Genomic DNA, 20,532 nt, shown 5'->3' on the forward strand with positions numbered 1-20,532 from the left:
GAGACTGGCAGACTACAGTCCATGGGGTCACAAAGAGTCGGACACAACTGACTGACTTTCACTTCACTTCATACACATGTATGTATGTAGTATTGGAAGCTGTCATTCATCATCTGAATTTTAGGACCACCTAGAGAATATCTAATCCTGAGTCTAAAATGTAAATTCTATCTATAAAGATTTTTATTTGACTTCAGACACATGACAAGCATCTACTGAGCATGTGTTTGACATTGTGACAAACACTGGAAACCTAACACTGAGAATTCATATGCAGTCTAATAACACAATTACAAAAATCAAATCAAATATTTGCAATTCTATCATTACTGCAAAAGATAAATCCTGACTTCTATTAGTCCTGGGAGAACCTAAAGAGCAGTACTAACTATAAAAGCCCATGTCAGTACTTATGGAAGAAACCCTGGATTGAGGCACAGACAAAATCACACATAAGGGAAAATTTAAAAAATGGTACAGCAACTACCTCCCTCTACTTCATCTTGAGCACATGTTTCATGCTGAGTGAATAAGTCACATGAACTTGAAAACAAAGCATGGTTTTAGAAAGAAAAATGAGTTTGTGTGCAAAGGCCCCTATTGTTTCCTGGGATCAATGCTATTGATTTTGCTCTATGGCACATAGGAGTTGAAGCTTTGAAATGTGTTTGTTGACTAGCAGCAAAAAGCCAAAGATAACAGCTTGGTAATGAGAGAGAATGACTTAAAGTTTCTCTCTCTACAACAGGAAGACTTTGATTTATCTCTGTTCCTCCAGCCTCAGAGTTTAAAGCAATTGTACATGTAGCACTTTAAACAGTGAGCCTCCCAGGAGTGACAAGTTTATACTTGGAATGTCAGCAGCAGTTTTTGGCATTTAAGAGAGGAAAAAGAGGGTAGTGGTAAGGACAAGAAAATTGTCCTCACCTTGCCTGATCGTAATGCTGTTTGACTTCATATCAGTACTATGGCCATAATTTTGTTGTGTAACAACCACCTTACCAGTGGAACTTATTGAGCTTACATGTCTTCTGTCAGGTGGGTGGGGGTCAGCTGGTCTAGACTGAGCTTGGCTCATAGGGTATCTGGTCTCCTGTCTCAGCTGGGCTGACATGAGAGTCTGCTGTCGCCTGGGGGTCATCTATTCTGAGCTGGTCCCAGCTGGTTTCACAAGTCTCTCATCCTTCTCCTGGGTCAGCAATTTAGATAGGACACATTTTCATCATGACAGTGTCAAGAGTGCAAGAATAACTCTAAGGACTTTTCAAGCTTTGATTCTATAGTGCCCACTGATACTCCATGGCAAAGAGTCAAGAAAGGGTGAAGAACAGGAGCCATCCTTGAGATCTGTCCGATGTTTTCTGTTAAATATGTTAAATGTAATATTCGAAATCAGAATCTCTTTGAAAGTTGCCTGAGTCTCTGACTCATCATCAGGCAAATTTGGATCTACAATAAAAATCATTTTAACCTTATTTTCACATAATCATATACGTATTGTGGATAACGAAATGGCAACCCACTCCAGTATTCTTGCCTGGAGAATTCCATAGACAGAGGAGCCTGGTGGGTACAGTTCATGGGGTCACAAAGAGTCAGACACGACTGAGCGAACACTCACTCACTCACTCACATGTATGTATAGATGAATATATGTGTAATGTATCCAGTCATTTTGGAAAAGGCAGGCTAACAAAAGTTCTTTCCAATGAAGCTTTGAATCTTTTCCCAGTAATTTTTTTTTTTTTTTTTGGTGACAGTTTTTTGAGATAGAATTTACATACCATACAATTCACTCGTTTAAAATGTACAGTTCAATTGTTGTTCAGTTGCTCAGTCATGTCCAGCTCATTTCAACCTCATGGACTGCAGCATGCCAGACTTCTCTGTCCTTCACTGTCTCCTGGAGTTTGCTCAGACTCATGTCCATTGAGTCAATAATTCCATCCAACCATCTCATCCTCTGTACAATTCAATGGCTGTTAGTATATTCCCAGAGTTGGGCAGCCATTACCACAATCAATTCTAGAACATTTTCATCAGCTCAAAAGGAAACCCATACTCTTTAACCGTGACTCTTCAAAAACCTCTTTTCTCAGTTTTTTAGCCAAGGGTTCCAAAAATTTCCAAAAGATTTTTTTTTTTTCTGGCTTCCCCAGAGTTTTGGAAATAACTGCATTATAGCATTTTTCACATAGCATGGGCAGTAGTGCTTTCTTTTTCTGTCTATCCTATGAATCTGTAACTTCCTTAAAGAACACTGTGCCTTATTAAGCTTTACAGCTATACATTCAGCCTATATCTTGGGGTTCAAATAATGAAGGAAAGAAGGAAGATAGGAAAAAAGGAAGAAGAAAGAAGTAAGAAGAAAGGGAAGAGGTAAATTGTAATCAAAATTTTGGTTTAGCCTATAGGATATGGTCCAGAGAAAATATCTCCATGACATATTTTGGCATATATTCCTGAAGTCAAAAAATAGGTTTTTTTCTAAAGAGAAAAATTTTGAATTTTGAACGATATTTTTTTGTACTAACCACATTCTGGTAGTTCTAGAGATATTTCCTTCAGAACCCCTCTACGATTCTTCACTATATCATCATTCTTTGTTTATACTGGTTACGACTATATAAAATCTTGATATGTGTGTGTTCAGTCACTTCAGTCGTGTCCAACTGTTTGCGACTCTATGGACTATAATCTGCCAGGCTCCTCTGTCCATGAGATTCTCCAGGCAAGAATACTGGAGTGGATTGCCATGCCCTTCCCCAGGGGATCTTCCTGACTGAGGGATCAAACCTGCATCTCTTGTGTCTCCTGCACTGGCAGGCAGGTTCTTTACCACTAGCACCAACTGGGATGCTCCAATCTTATATATATATACATATGTATATGTATATGTATAAAGAGACAAATTTCTGTATATAGATAGACAAATTTCTAACTTGTTTATTTTGAATCTTTTTGTGATTAAACAAGTTAGAAATTTATTTGTCTCTAACATAGCAATCACTAAGTAAATGGTTCAGAACTGATGGGGAGGCCTTGCTCCATAAGATTGTCTAAGAAGCCTGTCCTGTGCTTCATCATTTCCCAGAGAACTACCTTCAATTGTACTGTCTAGGATGGTCCCCCAGTATCTCTGTGTTCCAGTTGGTTGAGGAGGCTCAGGGACTTTAAGAACGTAATTTGGAAGTTATAGCATCACTTTCAGGTACACTCTTTTGATGGAATTAATCATATGATCATACCTAGGAGCACAGGTGGCTGTGAAATATGCTTTTTTACTCTGGTTGGCTCTGTATTCGGCTACAGATTAAGTGTTATTTTCCTTTCGAAAGGAAGAAGGAGAGACTAGATGTTAGGAAGCAGGTAGTCGTGCATTCCATGCTGCTTTTACAAATACTAATTGGCAACATAAACCTGAGGTCCTATTCATTTTCTTTATAAGTTTTGTATCTTAACCAAACTGAGGCCTGAAAACTTATCATGACTTTTAAATGTATTTTTGCTCTGCCCTCTATGTTTAGGCATGGTTTATGGCATTTAAAAAAAATCAATGCCTTTATAACATTGTTTTCTACTTTTGTAGTTGAACATGTATTTCAGTTAAATTATGAAATAAGTGGGTTTTGGTGAGCTAGCCTGAAAAACTTACAAACACAATATTGTTTCTATGGGAAAAAGACTTCAAATTCTTAAGAGAATCTGACAAAGAAATGTGCTTTTGAAATTGAACACATTTGAAAGTTGGGAACTGCTAAATGCACTCAGGTTTACACATATGAAATAACAGATGAGGTTTATTGGAACATTTTCTCAGTAATGCCTTACCCAATACTCCAACAGCCTCAGTACTCAGCCAGAACTAGCCCAGTCCAGATCCAGTTTCCTCCTTTCTCCATATGCTCATCAGGCACGCAACTGTTGGTTTCTCTTTTTCACTTCAAACATTTAGCCTGTTACTGGAAAGTTGTTTAGTTGGGAAGTTGTAGCAAGAGTATAAATAGAAGATTAGATAAGGATAGCTTAAGACCTTTGAGTTATAAGTTCAACCAAGACTTTAGAGACCATTCATTCAGCTCCAATACTTTGGCCACCTGATGCGAAGAGCTGACTCATTTGAAAAGACCCTGATGCCGGGAAAGACAAAAGGAGAAGAGGGCAGGAGGGGATGAGATGGTTGGATGGCATCACCTATTCAATGGACATGAACTTGGGTGAATTCAAGGAGATAGTGAGGGACAGGGAGGCCTGGTGTGCTGCAGTCCATGGATCACAAAGAGTCAGACATGACTTAGCAATTGAACAAGAACAATGTTTAATTTTAATAAATGTAATGATGGTGCTTCCCTGGTGGCTCAGAGGTAAAGAATCTTCCTGCCAATGCAGGAGACATGGGTTGTATCCCTGGATCAGAAAGATCCCCTGGAGAAGGAAATGGCAACCCACTCCAGTATTCTTGCCTGGGAAATCCCATAGACAGGAGCTTGGAGGGCCACAGTCTATGGGGTTGCAAAAGAGTCAGACATGGCTTCATGACTAAACAACAACAAATGTAATGATGACCTTCTTACTCTAGAAAGAAAATGGTTATGGATTTTACTTTTTTAGAAGTAACAAAATGCTTATGGATCTTAATGTTAAAATAGCTGCTTATGGAATAGTTTGATTCCAAATCTCTGAATAAGTTTGTCAAAGGAGTTGTATGCTTTTAACTGTCTTCTCTCCCCCACCGCCACCGTGTGCCTAAGCACGCGCTTAGCCTGAGAATTGAATAATCCAATGTTGACAGGGGAATTTAACTCCCAGTTCAGTCTCAACCAGACCAGAAAGTTTTCTTTCATGCATTGAACAAATTATTTATTACGTGCCTGTTAACAAAGCATTTGGATAATGTTCCAAGTACTGGGAAGCAAAGGTTAGGTAAGAGTCACAAATCTTGCTCTCAGTGAAGCCTGCTCTCTGTTGGGAAAGATAGACAGTAAGCCGGTAGTTACGACAGGCGTGAGGAGGGTTATACTGGGCTGCAGGGCACAGGATGAAATGGAGACAGATTGCACGGGTGGATGCTTTAGGTTAAGGATCACAGGAAACTTCCCCCAAGAAAGAGTGAGTCGAAGTAAAACAAATTCCCTAAGCAGAGAACAGGTTACATCATGTTTTATTCAGAGATTATTACATCACTGGCAAGTGGCCTATGAGAGGAGGAGAAGAGTTTCCTTAGCACCCTCGGGCTCGCCTCTGGGAAAACATCTGGCATAGCACTTGGGACAGGAATGTCAAAAAACTGAATCAGTGAATGCAGGAATTGCAGTCAGTCTTGCTGATGACAAGGAAAAAGTTTTCTGCCTATCCCAAGGGAGTAGTGACCTAACATATCACCTTCTTCCAGACAAGATTAATCCTTCTTAAGATTGCTTAGAAACAGTTAAGCTGGTCAGAGGTTCAGGAATTTAAGGGAGGGGAAAAAAAAAAGCAAAAAAAAAAAAAAGAGATGGTAATGAAGCAACTATAGGATCGTAAAGTCAGAGTGTCAGAACCAGTAGGCTCTCTAGAAGCAGTCGTGGCCATATCTTCTATTTTAAATGTAGAAAATAAAGTCCCTAAATATGTATATGCATGTATGTGTGTGTGGGTGTGTGTGTGTAAGGAATTTATAAGCTTTAGAGTGGAGAGCTCTGAAAATGTCTTCTGCTAAACAAGGGGAGCTTTAACAATTTAGAAATAAAATGAAAATGACAAATTCAAAATTATTCAATGATTATTCAAGAAGGATATTTTAAGATGAAGTGGATGATAACTCAGAATTAAACACAAGGATGAATAAAGGAAATAGATTCCTTCCTCTCTTATAAGGCACCTAAGGAATCAAAGCCCTGGAGTAAACCATCTTGAAACAATATAGAAGAAGTTGAGATTTCATCTATTCATTTTTAAAGTCATTAGTTGATTCATTCCTTCAGTGGTATTTTTTTGAGCAAATGATAGCATTGAGGTACTGTGGTTATTTGTTATTGGATAAGACAGGATTTGTATCCTTATGGAATGTTCACTCTAGTGGGAGATGATAAGAGGTTGAACTCAAGTGTTAAATTCTAGGATGGAGGGCTCTGTGATAAAGGTACTTAAGGACAGTATGGTGGTGTGTATATAAGGGGTTTCCAATGAGTGCTTCCCGGAGGAAGTCACATATAATTGCATGTCTGAAAGATGAATCAGGCATAATCAGGTGGAAATAGGCAGAGAATAATGAGAGCTCATCGTCTAAGGAATAACTTATGTAAAACACAGAAGTCAGAGCATAATAAGTTAGGGGCCAATAGGACATGCTGACAGTTAGTTGGTTCTAGGTACAGTGTTAGGTTTAGGTTCTTAAGACAAATGAGACACGATTCCTGTTTCTTTGTAACAGGCTACCTTCTCCACCCCATCCTTCCACCAGGATTTTTTATATAGACTTGTACATAAAAGGCTTCCTTGGTGGCTCAGTTGTAAAGAAACCGCCTGCCAATACAGGAGATACTAGTTTGATTCTTTGGCTGGGAAGATCTCCTGGAGAAGGAAATGGCAACCTACTCCAGTAGTGTTGCCTGGGAAATCCTGTGGACAGAAGAGCCTGGCAGGCTACAGTCCATGGGGTTGCAAAGAGTTGGGTACGACTTAGCCACTAAACGACCACCACTGTAGCTGATTAACAATGTCCTGATAGTTTCAGGTGAAGGGATTCAGCCATACATATACATGTATCCATTCTCTCCCAAACTTCCCTCACATCCAGGCTGCCACATAACACATAGTAGAGGTCTGTGTGCTATACAGTAGGTCCTTGTTGGTTATCCATTTTAAATATAGCAGCGTGTACATGTCCCTAACTATCTTTTCCCCCTGTCTACCTTCCCCCTAGCAGCCATAAGTTCATTCTCTAAGTCTGTGAGTCTCTTTCTGTTTTGTAAGTAAGTTCATTTGTATCATTTTTGCTTTTTAAGATTCCACGTATAAGGGATGTCACACAGTAGTTCTCCTCTGTCTGACTTGTTCCACTCACTGTGGCAATATCTAGCATTCTCTAAGCCAAGAAATTTTAGAGCACAGAGCACAAAGTACAAATTTCAGAGTCCCCAGATTTCCCAGGTGGCTCAGTGGTAAAGAATCTGCCTGCCAATGCTGGAGACGCAGGTTCGATCCCTGGGAAGATCCCCTGAAGGAGGAAATGACAACCCACTCCAGTATTCTCGCCTAGGAAATCCCATGGACAGAGGAGCCTGGTGGGCTACAGTCCATGGGGTCACAAAGAGTCAGACAAGACTTAGCGACTAAACAACAACAGCAGCTATAGATGGCGTGTTTGTGTCCCTGCCTAATGCATATGTTGAAACCTTATCCATAGTATGATGATTTTTGGAGATGGAGGTAGGGCCCTCATGAGTGGGGATAGTGCCTTTATTAGAGGAACCCCAGAGAGATCTCTCATCCCTTCTGCCATGTGATGTTTTGGTAAGAAGGCTCCCACCAGATCTGCTGGCCACTTGATCTTGGACTTCCCAACCTCTGGAACTGTGACAAATTTCTGTTGTTTCTAACCTACCCAGTTTGCGGAATTCTGTTATAGCAGTCTGAATGGACTAAGATAACTGTCTTGGTGGATTTTCTGTAAAAGTCAAATCGGGGCTCAAACAAACAAACCGAAAAAGATAGACATGCAACAGAAACAACCAGGGACCGGCCAAGCCAGGCTGGTAGCAGGAGCAGTCTGTTGTTTCCTGGAAATCCTGCCTGGTGAGAGGCAAGTGGAAATACAAGCTTTTGTATGAGTTTCACATTCAGACCTTAAACATCTTAGTGGTCTCTCTTAGTGTCTGGAGAGGAAGCAGGGGACAGCATGCCCACATGACATCACTGTGCTTGCTTCTAAAGAACAGAAACTTCTTAAAGCCAGGGTGTGTGGCTGGATATGCTCCCAATGATTCTTTTTTTTTTTTTTCAATAACTTATTTATTTATTTTTGGTTGTGTTGGGTTTTCGTTGCTGCCTGCAGGCTTTCTCTAGTTGCGGCAAGTAGGAGCTAGTCTCTAATTGTGGTGCATGGCCTTCTTATTGCAGTGGATCCTCTCGTTGCGGACCACAGGCTCTAGGGGCACAGGCTTCAGTTGTAGCAACGTGTGGACTCAATAGTTGCAGCATGTGGGCTCTAGAACTAGGGCTCAGTGGTTGTGGTGCATGGGCTTAGTTGCTCCATGGCATGTGGAATCTTCTCAGCCCAGGGATCGAACCCATGTCTCCTGCAGTGGCAGGCGTATCCTTATCCACTGTACCACCAGGGAAGTCCTTCCAATGGTTCTATAACAAGAAGAGAAACCTGATAGAGCAAGAGTTTTAACTTAGTCCATAGCTGCTCCAGTTAAGAGGGTCTGTTTGTGGTTATTTGAGTGTGGTGCAGAGTGTACATTTAGAACTCGTCCCAGTTTTCCTGAAACTTGCTCTTCTTCACCTCATTACCAACTGGTAGCCATGCATCCAAATGCTAATTTTTCTTAATTAAATATATGACAGTTTATAAAGATGACTTCTCTTTCCTTTCTAATTAGATGTAAATGATTCTGCTCTCTATGCTAATTACTGTGTATCTTCCTCCTGAAGACTATATATGTATATGTATATATATAAAACTATATACATATTTATATGCACATAAGCATATATGTGTGAACATATGTATGTCAATATATATGTATATATATACACACACACACACACATATATAATTGAAATTTTAATAACCTGCTTCTTGGGAGAATGCATCATTGATAAAAATATCCCTGCCTTGGGTTGGTGGTTTTCTGAGATTTCAATTTCAATTGCTTCTTCCATATTAGGCTGCTTTCATCTCAGAGGAAATAATTATATCCAGGTTTGGCTCTGTTCAATAGGGCATGACTACATCAGAATGGGTCTCTTCCTGAACAGAAAAAGGAAATTGAAAAGAAAAAAAAAAAATCTGACACACTAAACTCCAAATTATCTAAATCCATTTTCAATGAAAAGCTTGGTGCCTTGGTAAAGACGATGACTTTTGAAGGAAAAAAGATCCATTGAAAAATTCCATTTCCCGTGCTGTAAGGTTAGGAGAATAAATTGCACCTGGGAAAGAGGGGAGACGCTCCTTTCGACATGTAATAAAGCAGGTGGCCTCATTTGAATTTTTCCATTAGGTCTCCTGGAGCGATCTCAGAAATACGTTGGCCTTGCAAACTGTAGCTCAGCCTTGGCTCTCTGACTCCAGGACTGAAACAGTTTTTCAAACAGCAGAATTAGAGTCTGGATTACTTGAAATGTCCAGCAGAAAGTTGTTTGTTATTGTGCTGGGTTTCCTATTTGCCATAGAATATTAAACAGGTTTCTTATTTTCCATAGAATATTAATAATTGGATTTGAAAGTGGGCAAGTACCTTCCCTCTCAACCAGCCTTTTCTTTCTGTCCTCTCATCCTGTTTTCCCACCACAAGGATCGGTGAGGATGTTTCCACCCCATGTCAGGGAGGGGGCTTTCTAGATGGAGCATCTGATACTGACAGGCTTGCGTCTAAAGCCAGAGACTATCAGTCCAAATGGAGGCTTTCCCATGAAAGGTGTGAGAAATAAGTCCATGGAGTGTCCATTTCATTCCTTCATTCATTCAGCACATGGATTTTTTTTTTTATTATTATTTATTTATTTATTTTTTGGCTGTGCTGAGTCTCTTTTACTGTTTGGGCTTTTCTCTAATTGTGGCTAGTGAGGGCTACTCTTTAGTTGCCATACGCATACTTCTCATTGAGATGACTTTTCTTGTTGCAGAGCATGGGGTCTAGGGCGTACAGGCTTCAGCAGTTATGGAAAGCAGTTTCAGCAGTTGCTGCACGTGGGCTCTAGAGCACAGGCTCAATAGTTGTGGCACACGAGCTTAGTTGCTCCACAACATGTGGGATCTTTCTGGACCAGGGGTCACACCCGTGTCTCCTGCAGTGAGCAGGTGAATTCTTTACCACTGAGTCATCAGGAAAGCCCCTCAGCAGATGAATGTTGAAGGAAGCTAAATGATACAACCAACACATCCCACATCCCCTGTCCTCATGTGGTAAACAATCAGAAGAGAAAGACAATAAAGAAAAGAGTTAGCAAAACATTAATTAATTGAAATTTTGCAAAGTGCTATGAAAAAGAAGTATAAGAAGCAATGAGAAAATTTATCAGAGGGACTCAAAAGTATAGTTGCACCATACATGCTAATAATTTGGTACGCTTACAAACTTATTTATTGGAGGCAGGAAGAAACTGACTTAGAAAAAAAAATCATTCCATTTTAGTAGTTCAATTTAGTTCAGTTGCTCAGTCATGTCTGACTCTTTGCGACCCCATGGACTGCAGCACTGCAGGCCTCCCTGTCCATCACCAACTCCCGGAGCTTACTCAAACTCAAGTCCATTGAGTCAGTGATGCCATGCAACCAACTCATCCTCTGTCGTCCCGTTCTCCTCCTGCCTTCAATCTTTCCCAGCATCAGGGTCTTTTCTAATGAATCAGCTGCTCGTATTAGGTGGTCAAAGTATTAGAGCTTCAGCTTCATCATCAGTCCTTCCAATGAATATTCAGAATTGATTTCCTTTAGGATTGACTGGTTGAATCTCCTTGCAGTCCAAGGGACTCTCAAGAGTTTTTTCCAACACCACAGTTCAAAAGTATCAATTCTTCAGCACTCGGCTTTCTTTATGGTCCAAATCTCATATCCATACATGACTGCTGGAAAAACCATAGCTTTGACTAGACGGACCTTTGTTGGCAAAGTAATGTCTCTGCTTTTTAATATGCTGTCTAGGTTGGTCCTAACTTTTCTTCCAAGGAGCAAGCATCTTTTAATTTCATGGCTGCAGTTACCATCTGCTGTGATGTTGGAGCCCAGAAAATAAAGTCAGCCACTGTTTCCATTGTTTCCACATCTATTTGCCATGAAGTGATGGGACCAGATGCCATGATCTTAGTTTTTTGAATGTTGTGTTTTAAGCCAGCTTTTTCACTCTACTCTTTCACTTTCATAAAGAGGCTCTTTCCGCTTCACTTTCGGCCATAAAGGTGGTGTCATCTGCATATCTGAGGTTATTGATATTTCTCCCTGCAATCTTGATTTCAGCTTGTGCTTCATCTAGCCCAGCATTTTACATGATGTATTCTGCATTTAAATTAAACAAGCAGGATGACAATATACAACCTTGATGTACTCCTTTCCCAATTTGGAACCAGTCTATTGTTCCATGTCCATTTTACTAAAGATCTTTTCAGGATATGTATGCGAGTGAGAATACATATTAATATGGTAGACAGGCATGATTTTCTCAATGTGCTTTGTGAGATGATCTCAGTTCTGTCACTTGCAGCTTTTGCAGAGTGACAGATCCCAAGTCAGAGGAGTACAAACCCTTCTAGCTCTCTGTCTTCCATCTTTGTTTAGGCTGGTGACCCAGTCCTAACATCTGTATTCTGGGTGCACCATTTCTTCTTGTACCGTAGCTGGGAAGGTTACAGAATGCTTCCAAGCATCTCACACTACCTAATGGCTTTCTTCTTTTAGTTCTTGCTACATCTATGGGGCCCTCGAATGACATTGCTAGGGACTCTCAGCAATTATCTCACTATAACTGAGTGAGATATGTGGCGGTGGGAGGGGGGTGGTTGGAGATCATGCTAATTAGTAAGGGAGGTAGAAAAGAGGCAAAAATTAAAGGAAAGGATTCTGTTCCTGGCAATGCCACCCCATCTGTAACCCATGGGCCAGTAAAGAGTTATAACTCAATTAACCAAACCAACTAATATAATAGGCATTTGTGGGAGAGTCTGGGGGAGCCCAAACTCGTGCAAAGTCTAAACACTTTTTTCTTTTGCTCTGGTCACCCGTGTTCTCCAACGACACCCTTACTCTTAGCCCTTGATGTCTTCCAATGCCCCAGTATTGGCTTCCCATGTTGCTCAGTGGTAAAGAATCTGCCTGCCAAGAAGGCAATGCAGGTTTGAGTTCGGTCCCTGGGTGAGGAAGATCCCCTAGAGAAGGAAATAGCAACCCACTCCAGTATTTTGCCTGGGAAGTCCCATGGACAGAGGAGCCTGGCGGGCTACAGTCCACAGGATAGCAAAAGAATCAGACATGGCTTAGTGACTCAACAGTAACAACAACAGCAATGCCCCTATGTAACCTCTGCCTATGTCTAGACAGCCCGAGGCTCCGGCTGCAAGCTGACTACAAGGATCAAGGACGCACACGGTTCAGGGCTACATGGCATAGGTGGTCCTCGTATGTGGGTGCATTCTTCAGTGCTGCATGTCATTTTTGATTCCTTTGAATTGCATTCCATGTGTGAGTATCACCTACCTACTTACCTGATCAGGGAGATCCTTATCGGTAGACTCAGTGTTTCATTCACCTTTGTCCCCTGACCCATAGTAAGTGTCCCGATAATGGCTGAAGAATAAAGAAAACTTCCTCTGTCTGCCTCTTGCTAGGCTCCAGCAGACACTGGAAGCTAGTGGGAAGTCTGTGTATCCAAAAATAGAACTGATAGCAGCAGAGCCTGTAATCTGGCTTGCCTGAGAGGTGGGTGGAACAGAGGGCACAGCCATGGAGCCTGCGGCTTGCCTGTAGCCAGACTTCCGAGAAACTTATGCTAGATTAATTAAAATGGTATACCAAAGTAGTTCTATCCATTAATTCACTTCCACTGACTGAAGCAGAATTGATAGTTTTGCATACTATTAGCAAAATGTTTTCTACCCTTCCATAGTTCTTATTCTCACTTAAGTTTTCTTTTGTAATTTCTTGTGAAACATGTTAAATGATCCAATATGTGGATATGAAAATAATTTGCTCCCATTTCACTCCATGGATTGGGGGTCCAGATCACAGCTGACTGCTGATAATATGCATCTTTTTTTTTTTTAACATTTATTTATTTATTTGGCAGCACCCTGTCTTAGCTGGGGCTTGTGTGATCTTTGTTGTGACATTTCAACTCTTAAGTTGTGGCATGTGGGATTCAATTCCCTGACCAGGGTCTGAATCTAGGTCCCCTGTATTGAGAGCAAGGGGTCTTAGCCACTGCACTACTTGGAAGTTCCCCCCCCTTTTTAAAAAATTGATTTATTTATTTGGCTTTGCCCTGTCTTAGCTTGCATCTCTTAAAAAATATGCATCTTAGGTGGGCTCAGCCCAGCAAGAAATATTTGCTTCAGTTTATACTCAACATATGATTAACATTTCTGAAATTAAGACTGGTTTGTGTGTTTTGTTAGTTTACTGTGTAAACCTGAGTTAACTGCTTCCAAAGTTCTATATTTCAGTGATGTCCTAGAGGAAAGGTCAGCAAACTATGGCCCACAGATCAAATCCAACCTGCCACCTGTTTTGGTGAATAAGTTGTTTTGGAACCCACGGCTACACCTATTTGTTTATGTAATATCTGTATTGGCTTTCATACTACAGCAGCAGGATTGAGTAGATGTAACAGAAACTGTATGACCCATAGAGCTGAAAATCTTTACTATCTGGCCCTTCATAGGAAAATATGCTGTCGCTATTTGAACACCCTATTTAAATTAGTTCCCTGTGGCTGCCCAGTCTGATGAACTCACCTAATCTGACATGGCAGGAACAAAGAAGCTCAAAAGATAAGTCGTGAAAGTGAAAGTTGCTCAGTTGTGTCTGACTCTTTGAGACCCCATACAGTCCATGGAATTCTCCAGGCCAGAATATTGGAGTGGGTTGCCATTCCCTTCTCCAGGGGATCTTCCCAACCCAAAAGATAAGTAGAGATGAGTCCAGTATTCTTGGGCTTCCCTTGTGGCTCAGCTGGTAAAGAATTGCCTGCAATGCAGGAGACCTGGGTTTGATCTCTGGGTTGGGAAGATCCCCTGGAGAAGGGGAACGGCAACCAACTCCAGTATTCTGGCCTGGAGAATTCCATGGGCTGTATATGCCATGGGGTTGCAAAGAGTCAGACATGACTGAGTGACTTTCACTCACTCAAATAAATGGCAGGGGGAACAGCCCTGAGCCTGGAAAGCCATCAGTCAGGGAAAAATCTGATGTATTTGAGGAAACAAAAAGAGGCTGCCTTGATCAGAGCTGAGAGTCAGAAAGAGCTGTTCACAGTGAGACTGAAAAAGCCCACCAAAGCCATATCACACAAAGACTTGTAAATCATGAAATTTCCAGAGATTTTGACCATTTTAGACTTTCAATGTCCAGAGAATGCATTAAAAGTTAAAACTACAGAGGTGTGGTGTCTTGTGTCACTTTCGTATCTTGTTATGTCCACGAGCTTGAACTTGGAGCGCTGTCAGCTTTCCCTTGCCAAGATGGCCGCTGATGTTTTGGGATTCACCCCAGTCAGCCTGGAACATCTCCTCTTGTTATTCCAGATGTGTGCTGCCCTCCAACCCACCATGGGAAAGCGCAGTGGGGGAATCGACCATTCTCTGAGGGCCGGTGAGCACAGATCTGGCCAACACCTTCTGGCTTCACGGCTCTCCATGCCAGAGCTTCCATGAACCTTGGAGACCATGTCAAATTTGACTGGAGTGGGCTTGAGAGAGGAGAAGTCAGGTCCACAAAGTCTGGGTCCTACTGTGCCAGCTCTCAAGTGCTGATGCTATGGGGTCCCCTGGGCACAAAAGCAGCTTTTCTTCTTGTCTCTGTTTTCTGAGAGTTCAGCCTGAGAGTTCACCTCCAGGATAGCAAAGAGTTGATGACGAAGGTTTAATATATGGGAAATTAGTTAGAAGGAGATTTGAGTTTTAACTTTCAACCTCCCAAGCTGTGTGACATGTAGGCAAGTGGCTGCCTCTCTCTGAGCCTGAGTTTCCCTGTCTGTTAAAGGGGGATACCAATATTAAGCTGGTAGAATTGTGATGATTATATGAGATGAGATATGCAAAACTAGTGCAGAGTCTGGCAGGAGAACCGCTAATTATTGATTAGAGATGATTTCACTGGCCTTTGGCTAGATTGTTTGCAGATCTCTTTCTCCTCCTCCTCCTAAAGGACACATATTACACAGAATATTTGGCTGGACTGGGCTGGCAGTGGAGCAACATCACATGCTTGCACTGGGCGGCCCGGGATTACATCAGAGACAGCATCCGCGCCTGTGCTCCCCCAGCGCGCCTCTCCCCGCCTTCAAATGAGGCCTCCTCCGTCTGTCACAAAGTCCAAGAAAAGGTTCCGGTCCCTTGAGGTTGGAGAAGAAAGCAGCTGCGAAGAAACAAGCTATTAATATTAATGTTCCAGGAAAAGGAGAAGAGAGAAAGGACACGGGCGCCCAGAAAGAATGACTCCATCTGGCTTTGATGTGTTCCTTTCCACAGGATGGCGGCAGCCCGGAGAATACTGAATAGTGAGGAGGAGGGAAGAGAGGAGGTGGAGGTGGCCTGGCAGCATCTGAGGGATTACATGAGCTGTGGGGAGTCGGTTTTGTCTAGACAAAAAGTCAGCCAGCCACGCCGCCATCTGCAACTATCAGAGAACAAGCCAGCAAGGGAAAGGGGGGGCTCCCTGTTTGTTCCAGTGAGCAGGTGTAGGATATTCTCTGTAAAGGACTATTGTTGTGCTAAACCTGGGGAGAGGGGGCACCTGGTATTATTGAGACCCTTCCCAAAGGTCTGCTTTTTTGTGGATCTCTCCAGGCAAAGGTTTTCTTTCGTTGCCTCTCCATTGAGGTCCTGCAGTACCTTTTAATTTCTCACATGGATATCTTGTGTGATACTTAAGAGGTCAATCTGCAGTTTGACCTAGATTTAGTTCCTGCCTGTATGTCTCTCTGGCCTTGCATGGTGGGCAAATCACTCTGAGGGCCTCTGTTTTCTCATCTGTAAGTAGTGTAAGAAGTAGGGAGGCAGTAGTTTGTGTATAGGCTCTAGCAGCAGTGGCTGATCTTACGACTGCTGCTGCCGCTGCCGCTAAGTCGCTTCAGTCGTGTCCGACTCTGTGCGACCCCATAGATGGCAGCCCACCAGGCTCCCCCGTCTCTGGGATTCTCCAGGCAAGAACACTGGAGTGGGTTGCCATTTCCTTCTCCAATGCATGAAAGTGAAAAGTGAAAGTGAAGTTGCTCAGTCGTCCAACTCTTAGCGACCCTAGGGACTGCAGCCTACCAGGCTCCTCCATCCATGGGATTTTCCAGGCAAGAGTACTGGAGTGGGGTGCCATTGCTTTCTCTGCTTATGACTGCTAGAGCCTATTTTTTCTCTTCCCCAAACCAGAGACAGCAGAGGGCAAGGTGGAGAAGGAGTGACAGCAAATGGAAACATCGTGGGATAATCACTTACTAGCCGCACAGATGTTTCATATTCTGTTGAAGGAGGCAAGCTTCCTTGGAATACTTGAGGTGAAGCCTCTGTATGTTGAGTGAACTTTGACCGTTTTGCACAATTGAAACTGAGACTCTACCTGACAACCCCGCAAAAGTAATAAGGATCTTGACACATGAAGAAGCATTTCAGACTAGATCACCTGGGAGGTGTGACAATAAATTAAAATAATTTAAGAATTGATAATTTGTGACATGTTGGAGGTGTTAGCGAATATGATTAGTGTGATAATCACATTGCATAAGCAAATGTATCAGATCAACATGTTGTATATCTTAAACTTACACAACGTTGTCAATTATATCTCAGTTTAAAAAATAACTTAGAAAAGGCAAAAGGAAGAGGTATTAGATGAGAGCTTAGACTATGTCTGGCTAACTATTTTCATTTCCTTCATGATGAGGAATGATGGTTGGGTAGCAGAAACACACCAAATAGTATCTGTAATCTGTCGTACAATATAAAAATTTAGTCCGTTGTTCAGTAAACCCTGTCTGTTTGCCATATTATTCAGTGGCAATAGTCTTGTTCAGTTATATCTTTTGATCATCTTTGTAGAGGCTTACATTAAAGAACCCTTTAGGTATGAAATTCAACCAGTTAGTTCCATACCTGAATTTTGTTGACAACATTCAGTTGCCCAGAGAAAGGAAAATCTTATTAGGCAAATCCTCTTAAGAATGCAGCATTAGAGAAAATATGTCCTTAAGCACTCTTGAAATGGAGAATTTCCTCCTAAACAAGTTGAACCTAAAAGGTCTAAGAGAAAAGACTGGAAAATCTGGCTACATAAAAATATAACATTTCGGTCCAGGAGAAAAAGTGTAATGAACGACACTTAAAGGACTGTTTTTCTCAACAGGTAAAGTGAAAGTGAAATTTGTTCAGTTGTGTCTGACTCTTTGCAACCCCATGGACTATACAGTCCATGGAATTCTCCAGGCCAGAATACTGGAGCGGGTAGCATTTCCCTTTTCCAGGGGATCTTCCCGACCAAAGGATTGTACCCAGGTCTCCTGCATAAAGAGCTATTACAAATCAGTAAGAGATCATTTGGTCAAAAGAAACATGAATAAGCTGATTGATAAAAAAGAAATAAAATTGGCTTATTAGCATATGGAAAAATGCTTGGCATCACGTATAATTAAAGAAATGAACATTACAACACCAATAAGGAGTTTGTCCAGGTTGGATTGGTTTGTCAGTTTGATTATCATCATATTGGTGAGGTGTGAAGAAATAAGAATTTTTATCAAGAACGGATACAGATTTTTGGAGGGCAATTTGACTGTAACTATCAAATTTAATACAACTGCTTGGTCAAGGACTAATACTTTATTTTTATTTTTTGAACTACAGGAATTCCTTCATCATTTATTCTTCAGAAATTGAGACACAGTAGGGAAGAGTGGATGCATGCCTTTGCTTTCTGGCCTCCCTGGTATCACAAGAGGAAAGAGAACATTGACTGCTATCAGTAAAGAAAGTATTTTTATAGAAGGGAGGAGGAGCTTTCCACCCCATTTGTAAGAGCTGGACTGAAGGAGTGGGGCCAGATCCCAGGGTCCTCTTGAAGGACTAATATTTTAAATAACTTATTTTACCTACACATATGCACATATGAACGTGTACTTAGATTTTTTTGTAGTATGTAAAGTAACACCAAAGACTAGCAGCGAACTCAATCAGGAAGATACTGTAAAGTTCAGTTCAGTTCAGTCGCTCAGTCGTGTCCGACTCTCTGCGACCCCATGAATTGCAGCACGCCAGGCCTCTCTGTCCATCACCAATTCCCGGAGTCTACCCAAACCCATGTTCATCGAGTCGGTGATGCCATCCAACCATCTCATCCTCTGTCGTCCCCTTCTCCTCCCGCCCCCAATCCTACCCAGCATTAGGGTCTTTTCCAATGAGTCAACCCTTCGCATGAGGTGGCCAAAGTATTGGAGCTTCAGCTTCAACATCAGACCTTCCAATGAACACCCAGGATTGATCTCCTTTAGGATGGATTGATTGGATCTCCTTGCAGTCCAAGGGACTCTCAAGAGTCTTCTCCAACACCACAGTTCAAAAGCATCAATTCTGCGGCGTTCAGCTTTCTTCACCATCCAACTCTCACATCCATACATGACCACTGGAAAAACCATAGCCTGACTAGACGGACTTTTGTTGGCAAAGTAATGTCTCTGCTTTTAAACATGCTATCTAGTTTGGCCATAACCTTCCTTCCAAGGAGTAAGCGTCTTTTAATTTCATGGCTGCAGTCGCCATCAGCAGTGATTCTGGAGCCCAAAAAAGTAAAGTCTGACACTGTTTCCACTGTTTCCGCATCTGTTTCCCATGGAGTGATGGGACCAGATGCCATGATCTTAGTTTTCTGAATGTTGAGCTTTAAGCCAACTTTTTCACTCTCCTCCTTCACCTTCATCAAGAGGCTCTTTAGTTCTTCTTCACTTTCTGCCATAAGGGTGGTGTCATCCGCATATCTGAGGTTATTGATATTTCTCCCGGCAATCTTGATTCCAGCTTGTGTTTCTTCCAGCCCAGCGTTTCTCGTGATGTACTCTGCATATAAGTTAAATAAGCAGGGTGACAATATACAACCTTGACGTACTCCTTTTCCTATTTGGAACCAGTCTGTTGTTCCATGTCCAGTTCTAACTGTTGCTTCCTCACCTGCATACAGGTTTCTCAAGAGACAGGTAAGATGGTCTGGTATTCCCATCTCTTCCAGAATTGTCCACAGTTTATTGTGATCCACACAGTCAAAGGCTTTGGCATAGTCAATAAAGCAGAAATAGATGTTTTTCTGGAACTCTCTTGCTTTTTCGATGATCCAGCGGATATTGGCAATTTGATCTCTGGTTCCTCTGCCTTTTCTAAAACCAGCTTGAACATCTGGAAGTTCACGGTTCACGTATTGCTGAAGCCTGGCTTGGAGAATTTTGAGCATTACTTTGCTAGCATGTGAGATGAGTGCAATTGTGTGGTAGTTTGAGCATTCTTTGGCATTGCCTTTCTTTGGGATTGGATTGGATTTACTGTAAAGTAAACTACTATAAATCTATAAAATGGAATACTACACAGCTCTGACAATGATGACAAAGAACAATACGTGTGTGTGTGAAATACATATATTTTGAGATGTGTATGTGAAATATATATGGTCTTGAGATTCAATTAAATTAATTATGTCATTTTATACCCATCTTTAACCTTTGTTGAAAGTGTACCACATATGTAAAATTGTACAAAGCAGAATATACAGCTCAATGAATGAGAACAAAATGAATATCATGTAACTGCTAATCTGATCAAGAAATAGAACACAGTCTATACCCTTTCTTTTTGTCTACAAGCTTATGGCTACTTTCTGTCATTCAAAGCTTCTGTTTCCTTACCTATGATTGGGAACACTGAAAATCATTACCACCACTGTTCTCTCTTATCTCACAATGTCCTTGTGAGAATCACATGATTTAATGTTACTGTTGTTCTTCTAAGTGACAGAGAGCTCTGCAAATGAGGATGAAGATGGCCATTCAGTTTGATAGATGTGTGAAGCCTGCAAAGACATCATGCTTGCAGTCATCCCTAAGCCTTCCCTTCCTTGGGAAGGCAGAATGTAAGGAAAAGAGTGCTATACTGAATGAGAGAATCTGTTAGTCATCCTTCTTCCAGTAATTTGACTTGAAGCCATACAGTCCAACCTGTGAATGAGAATGCACAAGCTTCCTAATTGTTCTGAATCTCTGACTTTTGGCAGGACATTGCAGAACTGGAACCATGCAAGCTGTTGGGAGACTTTCCTGGAGCCATGCCCTTGTAGGAATGGTCTTCAATGACTAGGGGAGAGGGTCCCTTATCAGCAATTGCTAGGGATGTGAAATAATACATGTGCCTTGCCAGATTCCATTCTAGTTGTGTGACCTCTGATGAGTCATTTAACCTCACCTGAATTACCTATCTCCTTGAGGATATACAAAACCCCAACCTACCTAACCCTAACCTCACAAGGTGCTGTGAGGGTCCCCATGAGACGGTTCATATAAAGTTCTCATTGAGGTTCCTCACTTGGCCAGTCAGAACAGTCAGAACTGTTTGCTGAGTAAACTGTCTAGGAATATCTAACTGGGTCATCAC

General features: G+C 41.7%; 1 protein-coding gene and 1 long non-coding RNA gene across 23 annotated transcripts in view; both read left to right on the forward strand.

Moving 5' to 3' along the window:
* LOC145511219 (uncharacterized) overlaps nt 1–20,532 on the forward strand; it is a 321,565-nt gene that overhangs the window by 166,847 nt on the left and 134,186 nt on the right. For 5 of the 22 annotated variants that reach the window (XR_014057648.1, XR_014057653.1, XR_014057651.1 and 2 more), the window contains 2 exons: nt 16,282–16,538; nt 17,749–20,304. The exons of 10 other annotated variants lie outside the window; for them this stretch is intronic. The gene's annotated coding sequence lies outside the window, so the exon portion shown is untranslated. Of the gene's footprint in view, nt 1–16,281; nt 17,491–17,748; nt 20,305–20,532 lie in introns of those variants that run through there. 7 more of the 22 variants (XR_014057666.1, XR_014057668.1, XR_014057656.1 and 4 more) reach the window with 4 other exon arrangements.
* On the forward strand, nt 1,056–4,697 carry LOC145511223 (uncharacterized). The gene is made up of 2 exons (XR_014057676.1): nt 1,056–1,499; nt 2,747–4,697. It is a non-coding gene; the product is annotated as an uncharacterized LOC145511223 (long non-coding RNA).

This window comes from Giraffa tippelskirchi, chromosome 6, assembly GCF_054371585.1.
Source record: "Giraffa tippelskirchi isolate mGirTip1 chromosome 6, T2T-mGirTip1v1.2.pri, whole genome shotgun sequence".
NCBI classification, from domain to species: domain Eukaryota; kingdom Metazoa; phylum Chordata; class Mammalia; order Artiodactyla; family Giraffidae; genus Giraffa; species Giraffa tippelskirchi.